The sequence below is a fragment of the Periplaneta americana genome, chromosome 15 (assembly GCF_040183065.1).
Source record: "Periplaneta americana isolate PAMFEO1 chromosome 15, P.americana_PAMFEO1_priV1, whole genome shotgun sequence".
NCBI lineage: Eukaryota > Metazoa > Arthropoda > Insecta > Blattodea > Blattidae > Periplaneta > Periplaneta americana.
Window position 1 is genome coordinate 40,537,407 of NC_091131.1, and position 15,184 is coordinate 40,552,590.

Here is a 15,184-nt window from a genome sequence, read left to right on the forward strand (position 1 = left end):
CCTAAAAGTAAGTAAAATCAGATTATCTGTCTCTCTGTATACTATAAAAATAAGTATTACTTCTTATCATAACCTACTAAATGTCAGCTTCAAAATGAGCTCCCGTTCAATGTTCTGCAGTAAATGGTTCCAGAGTTCTGAGCGCCGAAAGAGGCTTGTTTTTATAAAATACGCTAAATTTGTCGCTCAATAGTACGAAAACCGTTTGACTTCGATAGTATATTTTTGAAAATGCACTCTCCTCAGCACCTTGTACAAATAGGGAAAAAATTGGAGTATTAAAAAATTGCGACGTTTTTTACTGATCGAATTCATATGGAACAGCCCAGAAGAAGTTATAATTCTTCACAGCAATAGTAACTAGATTATATTTTACATAAATTACATATAACCGCGTTATACACAAAACATAAAAAATAATATTTATTTACTTATTTATTTATTTACTTATCTGTCTGTCTTTGCCTCTATCTATCTATCTATCTATCTATCTATCTATCTATCTATCTATCTATCTATCTATCTATCTATCTATCTATCTATCTATCTATCTATCTATCTATCTATCTATCTATCTATCTATCTATCTATCTATCTATCTATATGTCTGTCTGTCTGTCTGTCTGTCTGTCTGTCTATCTATCTATCTATCTATCGATCCATCCATCCATCCATCTATCCACCCACCCACCCACCCACCCTGCTTTTTTGCGTCAACGTATTAAGGGAATGTTCATGGACAAGTTTCTGAACAAAACCCGTCCTTCTCTCGCTCAGTAAAATTGTAATAAATTCTCAAAAAGAACTATCACAGTATTACTCATATGACAATTTTACCAATCTTTACCCTATATATTATGTAAATATGACCTCACCTTCATTATATCCACACTAAATGAATCATACACGAAATCATACCGAAGTCAGATGCTGTAAATATGTGGTAAAGTGACTCTGGAGCAGGTTTTCCTTGCCCTGTCATGACAACTTCGTAATTAGTGATATTAAATAAAGAAATACATAAACTTATGATTCTGTTAAGAAATATAAGTTTGTGGGTTTCGAATAATGCATGGCCTTTTCTGCTACTATTATCAAAAACTGAGTCAAATTTGGGGAATTAACAGTTTCATTTATAAAATATAATAGTCGTGTCAGACGAGCTGTTTCTGTTCTTTTTTTTCTTCTGCTTCATTTCATTATATGCAGAAACACTGACCTTGAACTTAGTCTATCAATTCTCCATGGTTCAGTGGCAACTTGTAAAAGCGATACGCAAAATAAAAGAAAAAAATAAGTGTACGGAAATAAAGAGAAAACGAAGGCATGATGCAGATTATACTGTTGCTAAATGAGGCGTAACATTCTAAGCACTGAAATGTATTGCCTGAAATGACAATTTTGTTAGTTGTGCTCTAATAAAAAAATATTTATCTGTTTTCAAGTATTTTCAAGACACTTCTTACGTGAGTGAAAACGGAACAAGACAAGGATTACATTATTATTATTATTATTATTATTATTATTATTATTATTATTATTATTATTATTATTATTATACTTATTTACTTACTTACTTACTGGCTTTTAAGGAACCCGGAGGTTCATTGCCGCCCTCACATAAGCCCGCCATTGGTCCCTATCCTGAGCAAGATTAATCCATTCTCTATCATCATATCCGACTTCCCTCAAATCCATTTTAGTATTATCTTCCCATCTACGTCTCGGTCTCCCTAAAGGTCTTTTTCCCTCCGGCCTCCCAACTAACACTCTATATGCATTTCTGGATTCACCCATACGTGCTACATGCCCTGCCCATCTCAAACGTCTGGATTTAATGTTCCTAATTATGTCAGGTGAAGAATACAATGCGTGCAGTTCTGTGTTGTGTAACTTTCTCCATTCTCCTGTAACTTCTTGCCTCTTAGCGCCAAATATTTTCCTAAGCACATTATTCTCAAACACCCTTAACCTATGTTCCTCTCTCAAAGTGAGAGTCCAAGTTTCACAACCATAAAGAACAACTGGTAATATAACTGTTTTATAAATTCTAACGTTCAGATTTTTTGACAGTAGACTGGATGATAAAAACTTCTCGACAGAATAATAACAGGCATTTCTCATATTTATTCTATGTTTAATTTCCTCCCTAGTATCATTTATATTTGTTACTGTTGCTCCCAGGTACGGTATTTGAATTTTTCCACCTCTTCAAAAGATAAATTTCTAATTTTTATACTTCCATTTCGTACAATATTCTCGTCACGAGACATAATCATATACTTTGTCTTTTCGGGATTTACTTCCAAATCTATCTCTTTACTTGCTTCCAGTAAAATTCCCGTGTTTTCCCTAATCGTTTGTGGATTTTCTCCTAACATATTCACGTCATCCGCATAGACAAGCAGCTGATGTAACCCGTTCAATTCCAAACCCTCTCTGTTATCCTGGACTTTCCTAATGGCATACTCTAGAGCAAAGTTAAAAAGTAAGGGTGATAGTGCATCTCCTTGCTTTAGCCCACAGTGAATTGGAAACGCATCTGACAGAAACTGACCTATACGAACTCTGCTGTATGTTTCACTGAGACACATTATAATTAATCGAACTAGTTTCTTGGGAATACCAAATTCAATAAGAATATCATATAAAACTTCTCTCTTAATCGAGTCATATGCCTTTTTGAAATCTATGAATAACTGATGCACTGTACTCTTATACTCCCATTTTTTCTCCATTGTCTGTCGAATACAAAATATCTGGTCAATATTATTATTATTATTATTATTATTATTATTGTTGTTGTCGTTGTTATTCAATGTATAATAAGTAAAGCCCCAAATTTTTAGGTAAAAAAAGTTTTTTTCCTAATGCGTACATTCTTAAAACAAAGTTTAATAACCATATCGAGGTCCGATAAACGCAATTTCCAACTTTTATTTTACATAAAAACACATGAGGGATGGACTTTAGAGTCTATTTCAAACTATAAAACTCAAACTTCACTGTTATTCACTTATTCAGTAGGTAATTACTACTGACCTATTTGGTTAGAAAATGATTTAACAGACCTATCGGTAAAGAAGAACGTAAAATGCATTCCAAATGATCTAAAAGTTCTTCAAAGTATTAAAAATGACCAAAAAATGCCGAAAAAAATATAAAAATGATCTATTAGTTCAAAAACGTCAAAAAATACAATATAAGAAATTACTTTTTTACGCTGATATTAACATAGACAGGCTCTCTATATCAATAGGCATCGTCCTAATGTGAAAAATAAGATGACTTCTCATCAACATCTGACCCCTATACATAAGTAACTATAAAATCACTATAACGCAAATCAAGATTTGGGTATAACTCCCTGTAAAGTTGATTTGAATAATTTCGAGGGAAAAATTGTTCCGGAGCCGGGTATCGAACCCGGGACTTTTGGTTTAACGTACCAACCTGAAATCTTGATTTGCATAATACACGTCACTGTTCGTTAACAGAAAACCACAATTTAAGTCACACGGAGTTAGTGTGCACTCGAAGTTGGTTGCTTGACGGTTGTCAGCCCACTTTGAGGTGTGTGGATATAGAGGAAAAAATTGGATCGGTGTCGGTTAAAGTTCTCGGGTAGCTCAGTGGTAGAGCGTTGGTACGTTAAGCCAAAGTTCCCGGGTTCGATACGCGGCTCCGGAACAATTTTTCCCTCGAAATTATTCAAATCACTATAATGTTCTAGTATATGGGATATGGTTAGGTTTCACCCTTAGGGTATAAAGTAAAAAGACCCGAACTATAGTTATGCCTACATTTTGACTGTATTTGAATAGACCCTGTGGCTGAACTGCTATACAATCTGACACCGCGAGTGCAGTTACAGAAGACAGTAATGTACGAGGTTGTTCGTGATCTACAATTCCCCTCGTGGCCAGTTACTTACATCACTAATGGCCGTTCACTATTAATTAAAATAACTATTAGTATTAGGTATTAAATCACTTGCAGAAGGCTTCAAAGTGTCAGGGAGGCGTGAATGGGTCCCATAAGGGGGGACCCTGCACGCAAGAGTCTGCTGCCTGAGTTCTGAGTTTTAAGTCGTTTCGGGGAACGCGAAATGTCCACACGGTATAAATCTCTGTCGACACGATTAAGCACATTGCGTCACCGCGGAGGTAACTGGAGCAACCGTGCAAAACCTTAAATAGTGGGTGGGAATTCGCGGGAAGTCCCCAATAGATCCGATATCTGGGACAAGGAAATGGATTACCCTTTCATCTACTAAAGCTGATGTTATTTACTTTAAAAAGAAATTAAAGGAAAACAAGGTATAGATGTGACTAGCAAGTGGTAATGTGTCATTGCTATAGAGTTATAGACAACCGGTTTCCTTTCGTCACTTTTATACAATGTTATCAATGTGCTAATTCTGTGTTAAATACAATGTTCTGAAAGCATCATTCAAAAGCAGCACTACAAGTTAGAAGACATGGAGGATCAACTAATCAAAATGTATTTTGTCCATCAGAGGAAAAAAATATTAGGGTGATTTTTTATTTTATAGCTACTGTTTTACAGCTTCTACTTATTTCTACATTCAAATACTTCAAAATGTATAATGTCCCATTAAGAAGGTATTCGAGTAATGAGAAGTTTAAAGAAATCGCATTTTACATTTTATGTGTCGCATATTGAAGAGTCTCCAGTCCATTTGGCCATTTTTATGATTTATACATGTCGAGGGCATCATACCAGAAGGGCGCATCAACATGTGCAGGGTTATTGAAATATTTTTCCAAAGATTGTAACACGAAGTTAAAATCATCACAGTAATATTTTGCTATATCATTTCCAAAGATTGCAACACTAAGTTAAAATCATCAAGGTTATGTTTTTCTATGTTATTTCCGAAGATTGTAACACTAAGTTAAAATCATGAAAGTTAATTTTGCTATGTTGTTTCCGAAGATTGTAACACTAAGTTAAATTCATCAAGGTTATATTTTTTCTACGTTATTTCCGAAGATTGTAGCACTAGTAAAAATCATCAAGGTTATATTTTGCTATGTTATTTCCGAAGATTGTAACACTAAGTTAAAATGTTCAAAGTAATATTTTGCTATATCATTTCCAAAGATTGTAACACTAAGTTAAAATCATGAAAGTTACATTTTGCTATGTTGTTTCCGAAGATTGTAACAATAAGTTAAAATCATCAAGGTTATATTTTGCTATGTTATTTCCGAAGATTGTAGCACTAGTAAAAATCATCAAGGTTATATTTTGCTATGTTATTTCCGAAGATTGTAACACTAAGTTAAAATGATCAAAGTAATATTTTGCTATATTATTTCCAAAGATTGTAACACTAAGTTAAAATCATCAAGGTTATGTTTTTCTATGTTATTTCCGAAGATTGTAACACTAAGTTAAAATCATGAAAGTTACATTTTGCTATGTTGTTCCCGAAGATTGTAACACTAAGTTAAAATCATGAAAGTTACATTTTACTATGTTGTTTCCGAAGATTGTAACACTAAGTTAAAATCATGAAAGTTACATTTTGCTATGTTGTTCCCGAAGATTGTAACACTAAGTTAAATTCATCAAGTTTATTTTTTTCTACATTATTTCCGAATATTGTAGCACTAGTAAAAATCATCAAGGTTATATTTTGCTATGTTATTTCCAAAGATTGTAACACTGAGTTAAAATGTTCAAAGTAATATTTTGCTATATCATTTCCAAAAATTGTAACACTACGTTAAAATCATCAAGGTTATATTTTGCTCTGTTATTTCCGAAGAATGCAACACTAAGTTAAAATCATGAAAGTTACATTTTGTTATGTTGTTTCCGAAGATTGTATCAATAAGTTAAAATCATCAAGGTTATATTTTGCTATGTTATTTCCGAAGATTGTAGCCCTATTAAAAATCATCAAGGTTATATTTTGCTCTGTTATTTCCGAAGAATGCAACACTAAGTTAAAATCATGAAAGTTACATTTTGTTATGTTGTTTCCGAAGATTGTATCAATAAGTTAAAATGATCAAAATAATATTTTGCTATATCATTTCCAAATATTGTAAAACTAAGTTAAAATCATCAAGGTTATATTTTGCTATGTTATTTCCGAAGATTGCAACACTAAGTTAAACTCATGAAAGTTACATTTTGCTATGTTGTTTCTAAAGATTGTAACACTAAGCTAAAATCATCAAGGTTATATTTTTCTATGTTATTTCCGAAGATTGTAACACTAAGTTAAAATAATTAAAGTTATATTTTGCTTTGTTATTTCCGAAGATTGTAACACTAAGTTAAAATCATCAAGGTTATATTCTATTATGTTATTTCCGAAGATTGCAACACTACACGAGTTAAAATCATCAAAGTTATATTTTGCTATGTTATTTCCGAAGATTGTAACACTAAGTTAACATCATGAAAGTTATATTTTGCTATGTTGTTTCCGAAGATTGTAACACTAAGTTAAAATAATTAAAGTTATATTTTGCTTTGTTATTTCCGAAGATTGTAACACTAAGTTAAAATCATCAAGGTTATATTCTATTATGTTATTTCCGAAGATTGCAACACTACACGAGTTAAAATCATCAAAGTTATATTTTGCTATGTTATTTCCGAAGATTGTAACACTAAGTTAAAATCATGAAAGTTATATTTTGCTATGTTGTTTCCGAAGTTTGTAACACTAAGTTAAAATCATGAAGATTATATTCTATTATGTTATTTCCGAAGATTGCAACACTACACGAGTTAAAATCATCAAGGTTATATTTTGCTATGTTATTTTCGAAGATTGTAACACTAAGTTAAAATCATCAAAGTAATATTTTGCTATATCATTTCCAAATATTGTATTTCGGAAGATTGCAACACTACATGAGTTAAAATCATCAAGATTATATTTTGCTATGTTATTTCCGTAGATTGTAATACTAAGTTAAAATAATCGAGGTTTTAGACGAAACAGAGAAGCTTATGCTCTGTAGCTATTCTGCTACGGTTTTGAAGCACGGGTACTCCATTTTAACTAGGTAACTCCCTATGCTTTCTTTTCATGGTCGAGTTCCATAGGCAGTAAAAAATCAAGAAGCTAGAGGCACAGTCGAGGTGTTAAACATAAGTCCATTAATATATTGTCTTGTAAATCGCTCTTTTGTGTGGTTATAAATGTTCCTCATAGATTTATGTTATTACTTGTAGATTCTTAGTTTCTTAGTAATCAATCTGGTTATTTAACTTCCTAATTGAGTTTTCCAAAAGTCGTGACACCTAGCTAAATCTCTTTCTCGCACCCGGAAACGGTAAATTCATCCTATTTTATAAAAATTCTTAAGCAGTTTTCAAGATAAAATTTACAAACATACAAGAATTACTCGTTTAATTTAACTTCCTAGAGGCCAACTCTATAAACAATTAAGCAGATGAAAGCATGAAATTCATCTTCAGTCATATTCAACTGCGAAGTTTTGGTTGTATCAATATTAAATTTTGTCTTATCTTTAATAATCTTCTCAAGATGATCATATTAACTTCAATTAATTTATTTTACCGAAAATATCAGTTAATACTAAACTTAGTTTACATATTCTCAAGTTACTTTCCTACAACAAATGTAGAGACTAACATCGAGTTATTTTACTATTGTACAGTTTAAAATAACCTATATTTAGTGACATATATAACTGTACCTAAATATATTTTCCCAAATCGAGACCTAGCTAAATCGCTTTCTCATACCGGAGAGCGGTAGATATTAGTCACATTTCATTAAAATGTCTAAGTTTCTTTTTTTCAAGATAAAATTTACAAATATACAAGAATTGCTCGTTTTATTTAACTCTATAAAAGAGTTGTCTCAAAGTTCAGAACTAGCTGAAACGCTTTTTAAGCACCATAAAACGTTAGATTCACCCCAATTAATAAAAAATTTAGACCCGTTTTCAAGATAAAACTTAGAAATGTACAAGATTTGCTTGTTTAATTTAACTCCATAAATGAGTTTCTTCAAAGTCGAGACATTTTCTTGCATCCGGAAACAGTAGATCCACCCAATTTAGGCATATTTTTAAGATATAATTTATTAATGTGCCGGTACATGAATTTCTCGTTTAATATTAGGCCTATTTAATTAATTTAAGTGGAGGAGCTAACAATTCGTAATCACTCATTGCGGAGGTGTTAACATCTACAAGTCAAACGAGACACATTCTCTAATATGTGAAAGAGTGTTAATAATGCATGTTATTGCTCGTCTTTCTGCGTAGGCTCTTCCAGGGACGCTAGAAGGGCTGAAACTCTCATTCAAGATGAGATGCTATTCAGTTACACTGTACTCCATCACGATATTAATACCTTTGAAACTTTAATGCTTTAATACTAGCCTACATATTGGACAATATTTTGCCTACCTTCTATCCTTCGCCGCATGCGTAGTCTTCATTTGTTGCTATTCTGAAGTAAAACAGGTACTGGTTCCTTCTGCTGTGCCAGTCTAAAATTTCTGAAATAAAAAATTCGGGATATAAAATATATATTCAAATTGCTTTGTATAGTTAATGCAACACTGTCAATTAGGCACATATGAATAGAACAAAAGACATTAAGTTTCCTGGAAATAGTTAATTATATATATTAATTTTACGTCGAAATGAAAACTTCTCCAGTTAAAAGTTTTAGGCGATTCAAATATCTACACGAATTCATTCCAAAACTGACGTAATCCTACTTATGAAAATAGAGTAGCAGCAAAAAAGTGACAGAGTATTTTGACTTTTAACGTCTATATTCGATCTACACTAATAGATTAAATCACACCCGGTAAAATGCGCAGTCCACTCGAGCTCTGATAAAATGACAATGTGAACTAGTCCATTTCTATACAGGGTGAAAGGTAACCTCTGCACCAAAATGAAACTGATAATAGATCATGAGGAGAGGTTTGTAAAATCTAAATAAGTTTCTTTTCCAACATTCACCGTTTTAGAGGAAATAGTTATGTTTCTATGAAGCATTTGATAACATCACGGCTACTGCAATAACTCTAGCAAGGGCGGCCACCCATCCCTTACCTTCTCCTCCCCTCTGCTGTACTCAGTTGGAGACACGCGATTTATTTGAACGATTTTTGCAATAATTATTCAATTTAAATTCATGGCTAAATAGTTTCACTTGCAAAAAAAGACTTAAGACACTAACTATTCAGATTATTTTATCTATCTGCTTGTATAGTAGTCAGCCATTTCTCTAGGACCATTACCGCAGTAGAGAGCTGCAAATATTGGGCAAATACTATTTTTTTTTCTGCTTAACTGTGCTACGTCGAAGGAAAAGTGTAAAAAAAGCTTTGTTAACTTATATTTAACATGTAGAATCACCTCTTAAATTTTGGTACATCTGTCATAGGGGTTTCCTCAAATCCTTTGTCACTCTTTTTAAACCATATTAATTACGTGTCTACACCTCTATTTCTTGTTTGTAGCCAATAATGATTTGTGGGTTCGGATTTTACATTAGCCTATGTTTGTTACTTAATGTTCTTATTTTAATGTGGGAACCCCGAAATATTCCATACAGTTTCTTCACATTCATTCTACGACAGCGATGTCGTAATGTACTGTAAAAATAAGGCCTGCAGTTCCAGCATATATACTATAAAATGGTTATCCTTTTAACACTAACACCTTAAATATTTGTAAATAAAGAAACATAATGCGTTATTATAATTTATCAGTACAACATAAACGTACTCCAGGTATTTACACTTCAGTAGCATTTTAAAATAAAGAATTAGTTCATAATTTTCTGCCCAAGGGTAGGTCTTTCACTGCAAACCCAGCATTCTTCAATCTTTCCTATTTTCCGCCTTTCTCTTAGTCTCCGCATATGATCTATTTATCTTAATGTTGTCTATCATGGGGTAAACAAAGAATAAAGAGTGTAAAATCAATTGGTGCTAACTTTCCCTGATAACCATTGTCTATTTTGAATTAAGGAATTACCCACTCTGGAGGTACAGAAATTTCACACCTATCCTTGCGTTGAAATCTCCTAGAAAAAAATTCCGCAATTTCGTGGTCATGCGATAAAATTCAGGATTGCATAAACCTTAATAGTAAGGGTCAAGTTAATCACTCTGCATATTTCGTTAAATTTACATGTTAGTTATTAAGCAATTTTAGAGCTGTTATCTTGTACTGCATGGCGTCTTTGTTTTCTGTTACATATAAAATGTGATATTTTTTCCCTTTTTCGTCAATCTATCAATCAGTCTTATCCTTAAATGTCAATAATTTTTCTATTTGTTATATATAATAATAATAATAATAATAATAATAATAATAATAATATATTCGAGCGTGAATTCAAATCCCTGCTGAGCTGCTTCCCTCGTAAGTTTTTTTTCCGAAGTTTTTCTCAATCGTAAGACGAATGAATATCAGGTAATATCATGGCGAATTCTTGGATGCATGTCGCCTAGTACCATTACGCACAATTTTCATCGACATGATTCAGCGTCGTTAATAACTGATAGGCTAATGACAATAATAATAATAATTATTATTATTATTATTTATTAATTAATTAATTAATTTATTTATTTATTATTTTTTGATATTTATTTGCTGGACAACAGCCATTGGCCAATAAAAGTCCAGCACAGTGATACAATTAATACAATAAAATGAACAACTATGGTACAAATTAAATAATTTAGATAACAAAAAAATGAAGAACATAGATTACAATGATTAATTTACAAGAATTATTAATACTATAATATTTTATGGAAAGGAGTTGATTCTTACAAAAGTATTACCAATTTGTGTAGAAAGATTATGCAAATAATAATATTGCCATGTTATAATACTTCTATACATTGAATGGATCGAAATCACCTACATGCAAGTCAGCATTTTTAATACATCTGGAGACCGGCGAGGAAGATTTAGAATTTCTAATATAGAAGAGTTTGTGATGTCTCATGTCCTTAATAGGAATATGAAGGCTGACACTGTTTAAGAAAGATTGACAAATAATATCACCTTTAAGGACCTTACATAAGAATAAGTAATCGAGATCATGACGTCTGGCATACAAGCTTCGACATTTAAAGTGCTCGCATTTTTATCATAGTTATATCCGGAGTTATTAGGCAGAAATCTGTACGAACATAATGAAATAAATTTCCTTTGAATATTTTCCAGTTTTACAGAACCAGTACTAGTAATAGAGTTCCAAACTACAGATGCATATTCGAGTTTCGATCTCACTAATGTATAGTATTAAAAGAGAGTCAGGTGTTGAAAAAGAATAATTTAAGTAATTGACCGAATTATTCCTAACATTCTTATTGCATGGTTATAAATATTATCAATGTGGTTGTGAAAATATAATTTATTGTCAATTAATACACCCAGGTCTCTAATACAATCTTTTCTGTTAATACATTTTTAGATGATGGTTATATTTAATAATAAAAATAATAATAATAATAATAATAATAATAATAATAATAATAATAATAATAATAATAATGGGAAGTACATGAGGAGATTCATTGCGTGTCTGAAAATGATTCTCATAGAAGAGTCGATATAATTGCCATCAATAGAAGAACCCAGAAAGCGATGGTCTTAGACCCTACGATTTGCTTTGAACGAGACACAAATCAAGCACTGCAGATTAATGATGACAAGCGAGCTAAATATGTACCTTGTCTTCCATACCTCAGTGAAAAATATGGCATTTCACTTTACAACTGGGATGCTGCAGGCTTACTATTTGGAGCGAGGGGTTGTTTACCAAAATTTACATGTAATATTCTTAAATCCTTTAAAATTCCCTTTTATGAGGTTCAGAAGATTGTAATGGAAATTCTGAAGGCCTCTCTTCAAATTTTACACTATCATCTATATATTAACATGTAAATTTTTGTTTTAATGTACAAATCTAATCCATATTTTGCCCGTTTCATTTCCCTTTATCTTTTATGTTTGTTAATTCCGGATCCCAGTGGTCAACCTCACTTGAGGACGGATGATTTTAAATCTTAGTAGTAATAATAGTAACAGTAATAAGAATAAGAATAATATAATAATAATAATAGTAATAATAATAATAATAACAATAATAATAACAATAATAATAACAATAATAATAGAAGTACGTCAAGCGGACTGATATAAGAATGGTGACACTGCATTAAATTGGTAACACGTAACAGAAGCCACTTTCACGGCTTGACATTGGACACTGACCTAACCTTGTTATATAGTTACTGGCAACCGAAACAAGTCCGAACTCCGCGCATTTCTAGAAAACCTTTGTAGAATAGTGAAATCCGTTTCTGCGTACTTAGCGCGGAAGCTTACAAAAATTATAAAAATCACGCAATAATTAACCTACATTTAATGAGTTAAACTTTCGATAAAATGTAATTCCTGACAATTATCTTATATAAGTTCAGCTAAAATCACGTTGCTACGAGATAAAGCATATAAATATTCCCCAGCGGTTTGTGTAATTATACCGAGTTCATTCACATTAATCTTGCCTCGGTGAAGAACAACTTGCTTTACTACACCTGTAGGATGTTAAAGACTTCTTAACCGCAAAAGTAAGAACGTCATATTATGACGATATAGATGAAATGAGTTCGACTATTTCGTTCATGTACCAATTCACCAATGAAATGTAAGAATCCGTGTAATTCCAACCAAACAGAGCCACCTATTGCTGCAATATTGTCGATTTACCATAAAAGATCCAGAACAACACAACAGAAAAATCCTATTTTAAACATGAAAACGATGTCTAGGTTACAATATTTGAAGGATACAATTAAAAACACTAATTAATTAGACTCTAATTAATTAAGTAATTAGAAGAATCAATATAGGTAAGGAGAAGATACTCAGGTAAATTTTCTAGAGAGTTATGAAAAGAAAAAATTCATTCATTCGTGTTCTGCCCAAGGGCAGGTCTTTCACTGCAAACTCAGCATTCTCCTATTTTCGTTCCTATTTTCTCTTCCTCTTTGTCTCCTCATATGATCCATATAACTTAATGTCGTCTATCACATGATATCTTCTTCTGTCTCGAACTCTTCTCCCATTCACCATTCCTTCAAGTGCATCCTTCAGTAGGCAGTTTCTTCTCAACCAGTGACCCAGCCAATTCCTTTTCCTCTTTCTGATCAGTTTCAGCATCATTCTTTCTTCACCCACTCTTTCCAACACAGCTTCATTTCTTATTCTGTCTGTCCACTTCACACGTTCCATTCTTCTCCATATGCACATTTCAAATGTTTCTACTCGCTTCTCTTCACTTCGTCGTAATGTCCATGTTTCTACCCCATACAACGCCACACTCCATACAAAGCGCTTCACTAGTCCCTTCCTTAGTTATTTTCCAGAAGTCCACAGAAGATGCTCTTTTTTCTATAAAGAGCTTCCTTTGCTATTGCTATTCTCCTTTTGACTTCCTGGCAGCAGCTCATGTTACTTGTTATAGTACACCCCAAGTATTTGAAGCTGTCCACTTGCTCTACTGCCTCATTCAAAATTCGCAACTTTACCTTCTTTATTTTTCTTCCTGTGACCATGATCTTTGTCTTATTGCATTTATCTTCATCCCATACTGTTCACAGCAGTCATTTAGCTCCAGTAGTAACACATTAATTAATATAGAATAAAATGTAGTACGAATTTTGGTATTATTGACAAAAATAAAATTAAACAACTTTGCTGTATTGACCAAGCTATGGGAGTTTCTGCTAAGAATAAGATTAAATAAATTACTGTGGAAAATCCATCAGGAAAAAGGTCAGAATTTTGTGAAGAGAAGCAAATTCTCCAAGCGTTGAAAACCAAAAGTAACCGGTGAAGATAAAGTGAAATGGAAAAGAATTGTGTAACGTCAAAACGCCTCACAGAACAAAGAACTTTAGTAGTAGTGGTGATGATGCTTATTATTATTATTATTATTATTATTATTATTATTATTATTATTATTATTATTATTTTATAACATTAATAATTTCAATCCAGATGACCATAAAATATCACTAGATAATGGAATGTTGATATTCCCATGCGAAAGTACATATTTTAAAATCGTAACGAAAGAAATAAATTAGATAACATGGCTCATAGTTACCTTCTCATTAAAAACTTCAGATAATTTCTCTGGGGTCGACGCCCTGTCCCTCTGTCAGAAATTATCACTAACTGAACTACGCTTGCGTCTCAGTTTAAAAAGTTAAAGTATACCCTTAAAACCTCCTAATTATCCGTATTCCAATTCTCCCATTAAAATCAACCTCCATAATTCAAAGCGATTTTTAACAATGTGTTTACTTCCAGAATCATTAGATATGAGGAAATAAACGATTATATCACTTTTGTATATGTTTAAATTCGAAGCAATTTATACGCTTCGGGAAAACATTTAATTTAATGTTGCGTGGAGCAGCGTTAATGCTGAAAATTAAACGAGTTTGACCTTGACCTCAATCCAGAAATTAGGATCGTTAAGTATAAACAAATAATCAGAAATATTTCATCAGCAAAATATATTTACATCAGACTGTTAAGAAATATTATTATACAATAAGCTAAGAATCTTAGGCCTGTCTAGTCTATAAACAGTTTAAAAAACAATTAATCAGTAATTGAATAAGTAAAATAATTAATGAGTTGATTAATTTTTATGTATAAACGACTGGATAAACGAATCAATGTTTACGTAAAATGGAAACAGAGAAGTAAATGAATTAATTTTGAGTGAAAGAATTGGACTAATACATTGGTGGATTAACGACGTGAGTGAGTGAGTGAGTGAGTGAGTGAGTGAGTGAGTGAGTGAGTGAGTGAGTGAGTGAGTGAGTGAGTGAGTGAGTGGAAGGTAAAATTGATGTTTAATGAAAAATTACGAATAAAATCATTAAACTAAGTAACAAACCACTCATCCTCCTGCCCATCCCGAATTTCAAAAACAGTGGGACGTTATCTTTTCCCAAAAAATTTTAGATACACTCCTTTCTTCTTCCACATCCGAACAAGACATTGCACGTCTCCTAGCTCTTCAAGAGAGTGAGTCTGGAGCTTGGTTACACGCATTACCTTCTCCTCACATCGGCACCCTAATAGATAGTACATCC

General features: G+C 32.3%; 1 protein-coding gene and 1 long non-coding RNA gene across 4 annotated transcripts in view; one reads left to right on the top strand and one right to left on the bottom strand.

The window, feature by feature from the left end:
- LOC138714804 (facilitated trehalose transporter Tret1-like) overlaps nt 1-15,184 on the top strand; it is a 328,031-nt gene that overhangs the window by 283,146 nt on the left and 29,701 nt on the right. The gene's annotated exons all lie outside the window — the stretch shown is intronic.
- Nucleotides 8,431-15,184, bottom strand: part of LOC138714805 (uncharacterized) — a 46,132-nt gene continuing 39,378 nt past the window's right edge. Inside the window, exon 3 of the long non-coding RNA XR_011336089.1 lies at nt 8,431-8,524. This is a non-coding gene — a long non-coding RNA (uncharacterized lncRNA). The remainder of the gene's footprint in view (nt 8,525-15,184) is intronic.